General features: G+C 34.6%; 2 pseudogenes; both read right to left on the bottom strand.

Moving 5' to 3' along the window:
- LOC125095658 (40S ribosomal protein S6-like) overlaps positions 1-13,497 on the bottom strand; it is a 72,748-nt pseudogene extending 59,251 nt beyond the window's left edge.
- A 505-nt stretch (positions 13,498-14,002) lies between these two features.
- Positions 14,003-14,581, bottom strand: LOC125095657 (DNA dC->dU-editing enzyme APOBEC-3H-like; annotated as a pseudogene).
- Positions 14,582-15,390: the final 809 nt, after the last annotated feature.

Below are 15,390 nucleotides of genomic sequence, written 5' to 3'. Positions count from 1 at the left end.
CAAAGAAACCATACTCTAAGTTAAAAAAAGAGAAGTTGTGCCTGTATTATGGTCTAGTAAATATCCTAAATATTTGGTGATGAAATCATAGGAAGTGAGTAATTGAGATTAACCTAGAATTTCCCCTGAAGGTCAAATAAGTATACCTTATCTCATTAATATTAATAACCTATTAATAATTAGCTGGAGAGCGCTGACTAGAACTATTATATCTATATCTCATATAGATATAGATATAATATATAGATATATAGATATAACTATATAGATATATATAGATATATATAGATATAACTGTTATATCTATATCTAATATAACTATATTATATTATTTCAGAAACCTCTATCCAAGCTGTTGTATTAATTTGGCAACAATGATATCAACACAGTGGTCAATGAAAGCTCATACAGTATCTCTTCTCTGTTATAAACAGAAGCTTCTTAAATGGAACATTACAGGACATTAATCTTTAATCTGACCTCAAGACCTCCTATTTCAGTCGAGAAGTCAATCAATAGGTTTTTCTGATCTGAATTTTATACTTCTATATTATCCAATAAAATTCAAATGAAAGTTATATAATACTACAGATTTGATCCAGTGAAAATGTTATAAATCCTCACTATTAAATCAATTATTCTATTTGTAAAAAAATACTGTCCCCAGAAAATATTTCCAAACAATTCCCTGGCTCTTCCTAAACTCTTTTACTATCCAGCAGCCACAACAAATACAAGTCTCATGTGTCCCCTTTGGACGGCTGAACCACAATTCCTCAATCCCGTCATCAAACAGTGAGCTACTAAGACTGCATCTAACTGCTAGGTTGGATTCTAAACGAAGATATATGTAGAGGATATAAGCATAGACAATAAAAACCATTCCTTGTAAGGATGCTAGTAATGGTTGATGATTCCCAAGCCACTATATATTTCCCAGATCAGCTTAAATTTTGCAGCATCTTTTTCTTCATGCTAGAGGTAAGCCTAAGTAAGTGAAAATTTTCTTTAAACTTTTCCTCTAAACTCACACTCTTACAATTCTAATACCCACCCCTACCCTCTTAGGTGAACTAAGAGCTATTTTTGTTGCTATTGGTGGTTGTTTTCCCCCTGGTCACACATTTTCACTGTAAGGAAGGTCTGGTTATGAAGGAATTGTCAGCCCCCTGGCCGTAACAGTAGTATCTGTGCAAGGAGTTGTTGAAAGAGAGAGAGAGAGAGATCTTAGAAACCGTATAACCAAAATAGAAAAGAAAAGTGCTTCCAGTACCAGAACCCCAAAATTCCCATTTGTTGACTGATTTACATCAACTTCTCTCATCCAGGCATAGGAGATGAACAGTGGCATGGATGGAGCTTATGTGCGGTTAACTGATCTTTCTTCTGTGGAGACCTAACAGTGCTGTTATCAAATGAGCATTTGGTTGTCAGTATCTGAGGATTTTATAAAGGTTCCTGAAAAATTCTTCCTTCTACTGCAAAATTCTGCTCATTAACTGTTGACAAATATTACTTCATACTCACTGGGTAATGAGATGGACAGTTCATCCCTGCCATGCCCATTTAAAGTTATGTTGCCCTAGAAAGCGTCTTCAATAATCTTCAGTTTAGCCATAGCTGAAATTGATTCCAAATCTGTAAATGCCCCCCTTAAAAATACTATATATCTGTCATTATCAAGCTAATTTCTTTAACTGAAGAAATTTATAGAACTACAAGACAATTTATCTATTCTGCCTTTTTTCCTACAAGAAAATTAAAGTTTTAAAATCTATTAAAAATATATGTCTACCTTCAATTTTCTTATTCATTCTTGTTTTAAGCAAGATAATTAATTTAGGATTAGAGTACAGGTATCCTCTTCAGCAGCTTCAGTTTTAAACATCTTCTAATATTATTGATACTGGTGTAGCTACCTAAGGTTTTAACATTAACAAAGTATTGTTTGACAAACTTTTTGCATTTACTCATATTTTTCTTGAAGAAAAATTCTGACTTTCAAAGTTTTTCTTTTAAAATGGACACCTCAAGGGGCACCTGGTGTCTCAGTCGTTTAAGCATCTGACTCTTGGTTTCATCTCAGGCCAAGATCTCAGATTGTGGATCCAGTGTGTTGGGCTTTGCGCTCTATAGGAAGTCTGCTTGAGATTCTTCCCTCTCCCTCTGCCCCCTCCCTCTCTCTTTCTCTCAAATAAATAAATAAATCTTAAAAAAATAAAAAAAAAAATGGACACTTCATAATGTCACCATAGAGACAGTAATGCTAACATAACCTCTTCTACTTTAGGTAGGTTAGAAGGGGCAACAGAGTCATCCATACTCAAGAATTTTTTTTTTCCCCAGAGCATCACAAGATTACAAGACAAATAAATTAAACATTGGAATTACTTGTATGTGATTTTTACTAAGGTAACTTGTTTATTGTGATTTAAATTTTAACAATATGACTTATTTTATGAACACATTAAAATAATTTAGCACATTAAAATAAATGACTCCTATAATTAAAACAAAAATATTGTTCCTATATCCAATGTGTGAAGCATGCCCCCTAATTTCACTTATACCCACAATAATATTATCCCTTCCTTTCTTTTTGAGGGTTTAATTTAGAAAAGCGTGGTGATCTTAATGCTCTTCTTTTTCTATTATTATTATCATTATGTTATGTTAGACACAATACAGTACATCATTGGTTTTTGATGTAGTGTTCCATGATCCATTGTTTGTGTATAACACCCAGTGCTCTATGCAACATGTGCCTTTCTTAATACCCATCACCAGGCCAACCCATCCTTCTCATTTCTAAAACCCTCAGTTTGTTTCTGTGTCCATAGTCTCTCACAGTTTGTCTCCCCTCCAGGATCCCCCCCTTCATTTTTCCCTTCCTCCCCTTAATGTCCTCCATGCTATTCTTTATGTCCCACAAATAAGTGAAACCATATGATAATTGACTTCCTCTGCTTGACTTATTTCAATTAACATAATCTCCTCTAGTCCCATCCATGTCAATGCAAACCTTGGGTATTCGTCCTTTCTGATGGCTGAGTAATATTCCATTGTGTATATGGACCATATCTCAACTATTTCTACAGTTTGGCTATTGTGGACATTGTTGCCAAGAAAATTGGGTACATATGGCTCTTCTTTTTACTACATCTATATCTTTGGGGTAAATAACCAGTAGTGCAATTGCTGGGTCATAGGGTAGCTCTATTTTTATTGTTCTTCTAATGCTCACTTTCTGTATGTACACTAGCTCCATCATAAAATCATTTTAACAATGTTAATTTTACCTAATACATATATATTTAGATTTACTTTTTTCAAATTTATTTTAATCATCCTCTTAACACAGCTAAGAATCAGAGTTAATCAACTCTCTAACATAACTGCATAGACTATCTTTATACTATGTACATAGAGTTCTTAGGGACTTTCAAAACCTCTATCGTGATTTGCTTGAAAAAACTTGCATCTCATTCTCTTTGTTTTGGGAAAAACAGAAAGTCACATGCAGTTTGCTCCCTACTCTTGATTTTTTTTTTCACTTTGTTTTAGAACAAGCTGCCTCTTCTCTTTATATCAGCTGTCCCAATATAACTTATCTCAAGGCTCAGACTCTTCATTGTGTCTTTCTTCAAGGCTTTCAAGTGCACTTAGAATCATCTTCATAAAATAGATCTGTATGTGTACTTTATATTTTTACTTAACTACCTCATGTATGTACTTTGCCTCTTTACTAGCTTGTAATGCCTTTGTGAAAAGAGAGTTTATTCTTCTTCTAATTCCCCAGTATATCCCCATGATGGACATCAGAGTGATGGAGTTAAATGAGGGATGCATTCTAATATTTCCTTAAAATTATGTGTACCTCCACTTTAAGTTATGTTGCTGTAAAGTTAATCACTCCTCAAAACTTTATTATGCAATTTTAAAATTTAGGCAATACTGTTGGGAATGATCTGGTCTCTCCTCATCAAAGTTTTAAGTAAAATAAAAGTTTTAAAACAATTATAGGTATTTCTTTGGTAAGTGATAGAGTATATGAGATTTTTTGGATAAATTATCACAAGAATTCTTATTTTTAAGTATTAAGAAATATTGAAATAGTATCTATAATTTGGCTAATAAATCAATATATAGTTATGTATGTGTTTTGACATAATAATAAATACTGTTCACTAATAATTATTAATAGTACTTAATGATTATTTAACATTTTAGAAATTTTTTTCAGTAATCAAATATGTCAGCTTTCCAGCTTATATTTATTTTTATTTTTTAAAAGATTTTATTTATTTATTTGAAAGAGAGAGAGATCACAAGTAGGCAGAGAGGCATGCAGAGAGAGAGGGGGAAACAGGCTCCCTGTGGGGTTTGATCCCAGGACCCTGAGACCATGACCTGAGCTGAAGGCAGAGGCTTAACCCAGTGAGCCACACAAGCACCCCCAGCTTATATTTTAAAAAGCAATCAAAGCAATTAAAAATATATGGAAAACATTAAATATAAACAAATATTTGAATACCTACTTAAGTTCTAATTTTTCATAAAGACGGATTATAATTACAACTTTATAAGAATTATTTCTGTTAAACATGTCCTAGAATATACATATTGCATTGCACTTAAAGCAAACACTACTACTAAGAACCCTCCAAAATACGTGCTCCTTCTTTAATAATGTAGAATTTTATTTTAGGAGGAAGTTCATGAAGGGGAGATTCCATTTTCAATTTTTGGTTTGTTTTGTCCACAAATTGTCTTCCTGTACCAGATATATCCATCTCTATTAGTAATATATGTTCCTTAAATTTTAGCATCCTCCTTAATAAACACATGTGGATAAGGAAGTACTAAGGAAGGCATACCTCTTCCTGAAATGGCATTACTTGAAAAAATCGTCTCTAAATTGTCATTGATATGTTTTCTTTTCCTACCTCTAAAATGTTGACTGTCTTCTGCCTGATGTGTGTTGAATTTGGTTTTAAATTCAAATTAGTTGCTTTTTAGGCATGTCCTTGAATCTGTCACAGTAAACTGATGCAAAATTGTTTTGTTTACTCATATTCTCATGCTCCTTCTTGCAATTAGATAATAAACATGATCTATTCTCATGCAGCACTTTCTTGTGCTTTTAATCAAACCACAATAGATAATTTATAAACTCTTTTTTAAAGATTTTTTTGTTTCTGATTTTTGGATGCTAAACAAGGATTGAATTATAAATCTGAAGTTAAAATGTAGAGTTTAATATAACCAGCAAAAAAAAAAAAAAAGCTCACATGATAAAGTTAGGAAATCTCTAAGGATACATCCCTTCTAATTAAGGGTAAACATTACAGGAGGCACCTGCGTGGCTCAGTCAGTTAAGCATCTGACTCTTGATCACATCTTGATCTCAGCATTGTGAGTTCGAGCCCTGCACTGGGCTTCACGCTGTCCATGGGGCCTACTTAAATGAAGAAAAAGAAGAAGAAAAGAAAACAGTAAATAACACAGTAACAAATGTATTCCCCTGTGATAGCAACAGTTGCTTTGTGTTTTAATCAAGCTGAAATTGGAATAGGATTGAGAAATGTGGAAATAATTGTGGAGTATTCTCTATCTTCTCTGTAGTCCTTACTGTTCAATCCTTTGGCTTTTGCAGAAAGTGTCTCCTTTTTTACCATCTGGCACTCAAGGTTAACACAATAACAGATATTCACATCTCTATCTTATTTTGTGCTACAGCAGGAAGCTAAAAGGCTTTGGCTCCTTAAAGGTTGATCACGGAAATAACAAATGTATGCCTCCCTGTTTTACAAAACAGAAATTAAAAAGTAAGTTGACAGATAAAGGTTAGCCCGAATGACTCAGAAACAGTAATAAGGTTTTGGGAAAAAAAATAAAGGCTACACACACCATTTTATTTTATTTTATTTTTTTTCTTTTTCTTTTTTTTTTTTAAAGATTCCATTTATTTATTTGACAGACAGACCACAAGCAGGCAGAGAGGCAGGCAGAGAGAAAGGAAGGGAAGCAGGCTCCCCGCCGAGAAGAGAGCCCGACGTGAGGCTCGATCCCAGGACCCCGGGACCATGACCCGAGCCGAAGGCAGCGGCCTTAACCCACTGAGCCACCCAGGCGCCCTACACACACCATTTTAAAATCCACAAATGTTATGGAGAAATCTAAAGTCCATACTTATTTATATAGTAAAGATTTTTTGTTGTTATCAAAGTTCTTGATTGCAAGACATTAAAGTTCACTGTGGCTATCTTAAGCAGAAATAAAATTTATTGGAACACCAGACTAAGAGAAGCAGGCAAGTGAATTCGACAGAAACCATGGAAACAAGGTAGGTTAAAGGAAGAAGAAACAGAAACAACCTGGCCAACATACCACCTTAACTTCAGGCCATCATTAATACTGTTTGCCCAAGTGAAAACCTAAGCATCCCTTTATCTTTTGCCTTACTTGGTTTGAGAAAGCATTGCCTGGACCTGTGCAGGTCATGTTTCTATCCTCTGGATAAGGCAGTAAAATTATTTACAGATCCCCTTGGCCTCTGTCATGGAAGTATAAAATATGCATTGTAAAACAGTGCAGAACAATGATGCATTATTAGAGAAAAATGAAAATTATATATTTAGAAAATGTCTATAAATTATTTTCTTACTTATGATTACATTCTAGTATGTTTACATAAAAACGTTTCTGAAAATTCCTTAGACATTAGTCACTCTTTTTTTTTTTAAGATTTTATTTATTTATTTATTTACAGACAGAGATCACAAGTAGGCAGAGAGGCAGGCAGAGAGAGAGGAGGAAGCAGGCTCCCCGCTGAGCAGAGAGCCCTATGTGGGGCTTGATCCCAGGACCCTGAGATCATGACCTGAGCCAAAGGCAGAGGCTTAACCCACTGAGCCACCCAGGCGCCCCTTAGTCACTCTTTTTTAGTCACCCCTTGAGACAGACTGTGGAGGTGGGTATGATTTATCCCAGGTACATGTGCCCTGGATCACAAAGTGGATTCTAAAAAACACACCTTGAAGGAGGAATGTAGTCAGTATTTGTAAGAGTGACTACAACACATTCTATCCTCATTGTTTTCTCACTTCCAGGACAGCAAATAGTCTCTTCTCTGTGACTCTAAAATTTATTCATCTCAGCTCATTTCCAGAAACCAAATTTTTAATTTAAAGTGTATCTTGTTAGAATGAATAACTTAGTGAATGAATGAATGAATAAAAGAATGAACAAATGAATGAATGAATGAATGAATGAATAAAAAGACTCTAAGGAATACTGTGCTAGATGATCTTGTCTCTTGAGAGCTAGAGAATACTGAGCATTGCTTCTTGACCAAAGTTTCAGACTCTTTCAACCAAGGGGCTTAATCTACTTTGGTTCTCAAATAATTGTTTCTCAGTCATCCACCTGCATAAACACTTGTTGAATGACATTGTCCAGAATTCATTTTATTTCACTAATGCAAAAGAACCATATCATTTTGGAAAATTGAAATATATAAGACAACAGAATTAAATTGATGCAAATTTTAATTGAAGTTATCCCTTTGCTTATTTTCCCTTTAGTTTGTAAGGCAGAAATTCTGATTTAGAAACTAACATTGAAGAATAGATTTAAAATAAGCTCCTTATGTTAGCCAGATACTGTTCTTAGTACCTCATTTATCTTTCCCGTGACCAAGGTCAAATCATTTAACCTCACAGAACCTGAAGGTTGCTGTAATCTGTTTTCCTAACCAATCTCTTGAACACAATGTGTAGTACTGGTAAATGCTATTTGAGATAGAAATGCAGTAACATTGTTGCAGAGAGCACTGAAGGAAAATCAGAAGCCTTAACTCCACATGGGTGTTTATGTTTATGAGAGTAAAAAGAAGAATGCTGAATAACTAAAAGACAGTCTTTACAACTGCAGGGACATTTGTAAAATACAATAATCTATAATAATAATCAATAATCAATAGTAATAATCTCCACCATAAAGTATACACAATTTCAAGATGTAAAACTCAAGTAAATATAAAATGATTTGGTCAAACAAACATCATAATATGTATTCTGTATTCATCAGTGTTTCTGTAAGAAGGAAATTTTGCTTTATAATTACTATGTAAGTGTCAATCCTTAGGTGGTTCACAAATAAGAATTCTAAAATATGTCAAAATTTATTACTATATGTTTTCCAAGTAATCTGAATAACTTTAAAATTCCATTTTATCCATTGGCTTTTATGTTACAGCTACTTGGATTTTGTATGTGTGTGTGACTGATCTAGAGATTACAGAAATCATCTTTAATTGTTCACAGTCTGCTTAGAGTTAATATTTTACCATAATACATAAAATATATAAAACCATATAACTCTGTGTCCATAACTAAGCCCCATTTATGTTTCATGTTACAGTTATCTGTAATATATCTACATACATCAGAAACCCCACAAAAAACCTGCTATATTTTTTATTTTAAATGATCCTTTTTATTTTAAAGAAATGAAAAAATTGTTGTCTTTTTTATTTATCCAGATAGATCTCATTTCTGATTAACTCATTTCTTTCCACAGACTTAATATCTTCTTAGAAATCTAGTAACAGTTCTCTAAATTGGGTTTATCTAGGAATGTATTTATTTCACTTTATCTTTGAAGAATATTTTTCCTGGCTATTGACCTCTGGGTTGACAATTTTTTCTCTCAGTACTCTAAGGAGTTCAGTTTGATATCTCCTTGCCTCTATAGTTTTTGATAAAAATTCATTGACAGTATAAATTTGTCTTCCCTCTATGTATTATGATATTTTCTCCTTGAGTTTTCAAGATTTTCTTCTTCTCTCTCTCTTTTTTAAAAATTTTATTTATTTATATTAACATATTATTTGTTTCAGGGGTATAGGTCTGTGAATCATCAGTCTTAACACAATTCATAGCACTCACCATGGCATATACCCTCCCCAGTGTCCATCACCCAGCCACCCTATCCTTACCCTGCCCCCCAGCAACCCTCAGTTTGTTTCCTGAGATGAAAAGTCTCTTATAGTTTGTCTCCCTCCCAGGTCACATCTTGTTTCATTTTTCCCTCCCTTCTGTCCATGATCCCCCGCCCTGCCTCTCAAATTCTTTATATCAGTGTGATCATATGATAATTGTCTTTCTCTGATTGACTTATTTCTCTTAGCGTAATACCCTATAGTTCCAACCATGTCATTGCAAATGGCAAGATTTCTTTTTTTTTTTGATAGCTGCATAATATTCTTTTGTGTATATATGTACATCTTCTTTATCCTTTCGTCTGTTGATGGACATCTAGGCTCTCTCTGTAGTTTGGCTATTGTGAACATTGCTGGTATAAACATTCAGGAGCACATGCCACTTCACATCACTGCATTGGTATCTTTAGGGTAAATACCCAGTAAGGTGATTGCTGGGTTGGAGGGTAACTCTATTTTCAACTTTTTGAGGAACCTCCATACTGTTTTCCAAAGTGGCTGCACCAGCTTGCATTCCCACCAACAATATAGGAGGATTCCCCTTTCTCTGCATCCTTGTGAACACCTGTCATTTCCCGACTGGTTAATTTTAGCCATTCTGACTGGTGTGAGGTGGTATTTCATTGTGGTTTTGATTTGTATTTCCCTGATGCCAAGTGATGTTGAGCAATTTTTCATGTGTCTTTTGGCCATTTGGATGTCTTCTTTGCAGAAATGTCTGCTCATGTCTTCTGCCCATGCCTTGATTGGATTATTTGTATTTTGTTTTTAATTTAAAAATTTTCGATTTTTGTGCCAGAGCATAGTTGGCATTTATTCATACTGCTTAGGGTTTGATGAACTTCATTTTGAAAATTTATATCCTTCACCAAATTTTAGACACTTTGGTCATCATTTCCTTAAATATTTTTCCTGTCCCATTATTACTCTCCTCTTGTCTGAGGATATATATACACCACATATATATTGAATTCTTTACATGCTTTCCCAAAGATTCGATTCATTTAAGTCATTGTTTTCATCTTCTTCAGATTAGAGTATTTTCGTTTACTTATTTTCAATTTCACTGGATCTATTCTGGTCACTGGCTCTATTCAAGTTCACTGGATCACCATTCTAAGTAAAATTATTTAAGTGAAGAGGTTTTTTCTCATTCCATGTGCATTCTTTTAAGTTTTGATATTTTTTTAATCATTTACCTGTAAACCTTTTCTATCTTTTCTATAACTGGAAGTATGTTTCTTTAATGTTATTGACCATAGTAGTGATATCTATGATAAAATTCAGACTTGCTAATTTTAACATCTGGTCATTTGGAGTTATTCTCTCTTAATTATTTTTCTTTTGAGAAACTGTAGTATTTGTCTTCCTTTTTTGTTATATTGAATAATTTTGATTCTATTCTGGATATTGTGAATGTTATATTGGGAAGACTCTAGATTCTGCATTACTTTTCTGAAAATTATGGTTTCCGTTATTAAACAATCAACAGAGCTGAAATCAATTGCTGAATCTCTCTTTTGTATGGCAGCTCAAGCCTTTATTCAGCTCTTTTTTGTCTAGCTAGATTGATGAAAGTATGTATGATTCAAAATATAGCCCAAAGATTTGGACAGAATTTGCACACAGATTTTAAGATTGCCACTGACTTGGAAGATTTTCTACTAATGCTCTAATGACTCTGGTTGTCCTGAATTCTGATTTTTAGTTCTTCAATAGAGAAAGACTCTGTTGTCTCTGTGTTTCTGTCCCTCTCTCTCCACCCTCCCACCTGTGAGCGTGCACATGCACGTGTGCGTGTGTGTGTGTGTGTGTGAGAGAGAGAGAGAGAGAGAGAGTTTAAGCCGACCCTCATGTTGGCATCTTGGCTCTAACCTCAGGGTAAAAGTTATGAAAATAGAAATATCCAAACCTTATCAAATTTGTACCAAATGTTGTCACCAGAGTCTGCCTACTTTTGTTTACTTTTTAGTGCCTTCAGAACATCATTTATTTGTATTTTGTCCAGAGTTTACCGTTCTATTCTGCAGGAGGGTTGGGTTTGACAGAATCTGATTAGTCTATCTATTACAATTATTGTATCAATCTATATTAACGTTCACTGTTAAAACTCACTTTGAAACCATTGATATTTTGAATCATCTTTTTGAAACTTTATAATTTTGATTGGTAAAATGCTATTTAATGTGTGCTTTCTACTTTTTTTTCTACTTTTTAATTCAGTGTCAAATGTTTCTGTGTATTTACTTACTGACTGAATTTGCTCTACTGAAGACTACTCATTCTTTATTATTGATTTCAGGTCACTAGTAATATTCTTATTTTTAATTTTTTTAAAGGCTCTTGAATGGCTTTATTATAATTATTAAATTATAAATTATATATACATACATGCATTAATATGTTGTATTTGGGAGTCACTTATTTGATTTAATTTATTTATACACAAATGCTTATTATGTATTCTAAATATTATAGTCTTAAATACAGTTTGCTACTTAACCCAAATGTTCTTTGTGTTTCAAAAAAGTAAACTTTATTTTTAATTATTTATTCTTCCAGATACACTCACAATTAGTGTTTTTTTCAGTTCCCCCCAAAATTCCATTATAATAATGGTTGAAAAATACTACAAATATAAAAATAACTTGAAAGAATTAGTAACCTTACTGCTCACTACTTCTGATTAGAGCCATTTATATCTTCTCAGATATTTAACTCTTATTTTGCTTGGGTTTAAATTATTAAATATTATAAGAAATATTTCTTATAAGAATTGTGTATTTTCTTTAATAATAGTGAATATTTATTTTTAAATATTATTTTGAAAGTAATTATTGATATTTTGCAAGAATGTTGACATATTTTATGTTAAAAATGTTAATTTATTATTATAAAATGTTTGTTACCCACACTATATGTGGTATAGTAAATAATTATGAAATATTTTCTTTCTAGTTTATTTCTCTCAGTTAGCTATAGGAGTTAACAGTGGTATCCTATTCATATACCTGTTTTTAGAAATAATAAATTGTGGGTGACAGAAATAATTGTGCAGGGTGGATACCTGATTTAATCTCAGTAAGAAGACAGTCTTCAGGGAATATAAATTCAGTCATAGAAACTCTGATCAGTTGCTTCTGATGATTCCTGAAGCAGAAAGACCATAAAGTGTTAATAGATGGCATGGTTTTTAAAAAGCAGAATGACCTATTACAGGCAGAAAGGATTCAGGGAATGCATCTACACTTCTTTTATCACTGTCATCTGATCAATTATTATTTTTAGGTGAATCCATCAATGAGAACTTGGGTTTAAGAAAAATCCAATTTAAATTACTTCTTATTCATATTTTACCTAATTCAACTTACTTAACAATGAACATTATAAACGGATATTTGCATAGGAAATATCAGTAACATATAAAGGCTTCCTTTCATACGGAACAAGGAAATTCATGGTTTTTTTGACAAATACAAAAAGTCAAGATCCAAAATCTGATTCTGTCCCCAAGGTTTAGCGACAGTGTTGTATCCAGCCATTTCACACCATCAGTGGTGACATCCACGTCAAAAACTCAAAAGCATCATCCTTACTGAAGGAATCTGAGCTCTCTATGATGGGAACTAGTATCCTGTTGTGCAAGTAGAATTGTAGCAATTTCCCCTAGACCTTTGCATAAATGTGTGGTAGAGCACATTGCAAACATTCTGGCTCTTTATAGAAATGGTGAACATGAGGGAGTCACCTCCATCATGCCCCTGTGAATCATCTAGCTTCAGAAATATTCTGCCCTTTTACTCTGAAGCTCCAGGAGGAGCATGATCAGCATTTGAATTGTTAGAACTCAACTCTAAAAATGTCCTTGCCAGAATATATTTCATGAAAGTTGTATATCGTTTTTAAACACTGAAAAAGAGAGCAGTGCTTGCTTTTTCCCCAGCTGTGCTAGTGAGTGAGTCCTTCATTCTAATTTTCATAACCAAATTTGCAGATGCTTAAATTTCACTGCTTCAAATATTTTCTTGAGTATTTGGAAGACCTTTAAATCTAAGTATTGTTCTCTCTTGAGCAAAGGTGGCTTCAAGTAGAATAATTTTCACTTTTCATACTGTTGGCCTTCTCTTCTCTTCTAGTCTTTCCTCCCCAGAATCAAAGAATTTACCTGATTTCAGAATCTTTCCCCAACGTTGAAGTGATGCTTCACCTCCATAGCGAGTTACTGTGGAGTGACTGTGTCACCAGTGTTTGACCTTAGAGCATTGCTGCCACAGCCTTTGAATTTAAAATTCATTACTAAATGTCAGAAATTGCACTCAACCAATTTGTGACAAGTTATTAGCTTTGACCCTCACCCCTACAGTTTATTTGATGCTTTGAGATTTGTCACAATTTCCTTTTTCTACCTCTTGTAACGTCTCACAACTTTCTTGCCATCTGTAGGGTGGGAGCTCGTACTTAGTGATTCCCTTCAATCTGCAATCATCTGTCATGTATCTTAAAAAATGACATGTGTGAATTTTATACAATATGCTTTATCTTAATTATTTTGTTTTTTTTTTTTACAGACTTAAAACTTATTATAATTTTTTCAATTATAAAGATATATACCTGGGATGCCTGGGTGGCTCAGTCCATTAACATCTGCCTCTGGCTCAGGTCATGATCCTGGCATCCTGGGATAGAGTCCCTCATGGTGCTGTCTGCTCAGCAGGGAGCCTGCTTCTCCCTCTCTCTGCTGCTCCTGCTGCTTGTGCTCTTTGTCTCTATGTCTTTGATGAACAAATAAAATCTTTAAAAAAATAAAAATATATACCCACTTAAAAAAGAAAACAAAAGAATGAAGGAGGAAGAAAGGTTTTCTGGCAAGGGTCAGGTGTGCCTGGTGGCGCTCACAACTTTCTCCTAAGAGTCAGCAGTTTATGAAGAATTGAGATGCTCTAGGAATAGCCCTCTTGAGTCACTTCCTAACGAGGCGTGGTTTGGGAGGATTGATAGTCATCCAAGTTTCAGATTTCCAAAGTCATTCTCTAAATCATTCAGGGACATCAGGATCCTCCTGAGCCATTAGTTTCGTGCTTTTACTATAGTGTTCCAGGTGGTCCCAGGGCAGGAAAGGCCTGTCTTGGGTGTTTACAAACTTCCCCCTGCAGTCCTCAAACTCCAGGCAGCTCACGACAGCCACTGGGATCCTCGATGTCTGCATAAGTCTCAGCGTCTGCTGATACTTCCAGCGCCAGCGGAAGTGCAGGCGGGAGACAAAGTTCTGAAAGCGGAGGTGAGGGCCATCTTTGACCAAGGCAACCAGTTCTCAGGCACAGGTGGGGCAGGGACTCCACGTGACACAGCAGGGAATTTCAAATCTCTGGGATCAGTCTACTTGCAGTAACTTGATCTTGTCAATAATCCAAATTTTTCCATGGTGCTTTTTCTTGTTTCAAAGGCAGTCTTCAGCAATTATAGGGCCTTCGCTAGCTTCAGCTGGTAGTACGGGGAGATCTTCCTCCAGTCGTAGGGTGTCGTGACCTGATTCTGGCTGCCGAACTGACAGTAAAATACTTCTTTTAGTGGAATCATTGTGGTTCTGACCCTGGGAATCCCTATGCAGCTGCCTCTCCTCAGTTGCCTTGTCCCAGCCCTGCCTTTTGATGGGGCACGAGGACTCCTTCCTTCTAAATGGCCTTGCTTTGGAAAAGCCGCAGACTGAGAGCGACCTACAAGGCCGCCTCCGTGGAGGCCCTCAATGCTTTTGTTTTGAACACTAATTAAGACCCCTCTGCCACATTTTATTTTTATATTTATTCTCTCTTGAACCCTTCTGTCAGATTGTAAAAAGGAAGAGGGAGGAATTAAAGCTCACTCTTTCTTATGTTAACATCTTGCTTATAAGCTTCCAAATTCATACATTTAATCATAAATACCAAAATAAAAAGTATATATCACCTTTAACTTTAGACTATTAAAGATTTACATTTGAGACTTAATTATTCTTTGAAATTTGAAGCTTAAGATAAGTTTCTTTGGAAGAAATAAAGCCAACTTTTTATTTGAGGGGGCGGGGAGAATCGTGCTCCACTAAACAGCTAAAGTAAACATGACTCTTACAGTAATTTGGCTAGACCAGTAAAGATGATGGTGCAGCAAAGAAACAGAAGTGATACCCTCAGGAATGAAATAGGGTGTGATGGTGGGATAGTATGGGAATGTGGGTACTGGCTTCTGTGGGAGACTCACGATATGGAGCCAGAGGACATTAGCGAAGGTGAGCTTAGCATAAATGAGGAAGGTGATTGTGATGAAATATCACAGAGGAAGTAATACTAGAGAGTAAATTTCATGTTGATAGAATTCTTAGAGGTGTTTCATAGCATTGAAGGTGTTTCATA

This window comes from Lutra lutra, chromosome 3, assembly GCF_902655055.1.
Source record: "Lutra lutra chromosome 3, mLutLut1.2, whole genome shotgun sequence".
Classification (NCBI taxonomy): Eukaryota; Metazoa; Chordata; class Mammalia; order Carnivora; family Mustelidae; genus Lutra; species Lutra lutra.
Note: the sequence above shows the minus strand (reverse complement) of the source record. Positions and strands in the feature narration are given on the sequence as shown.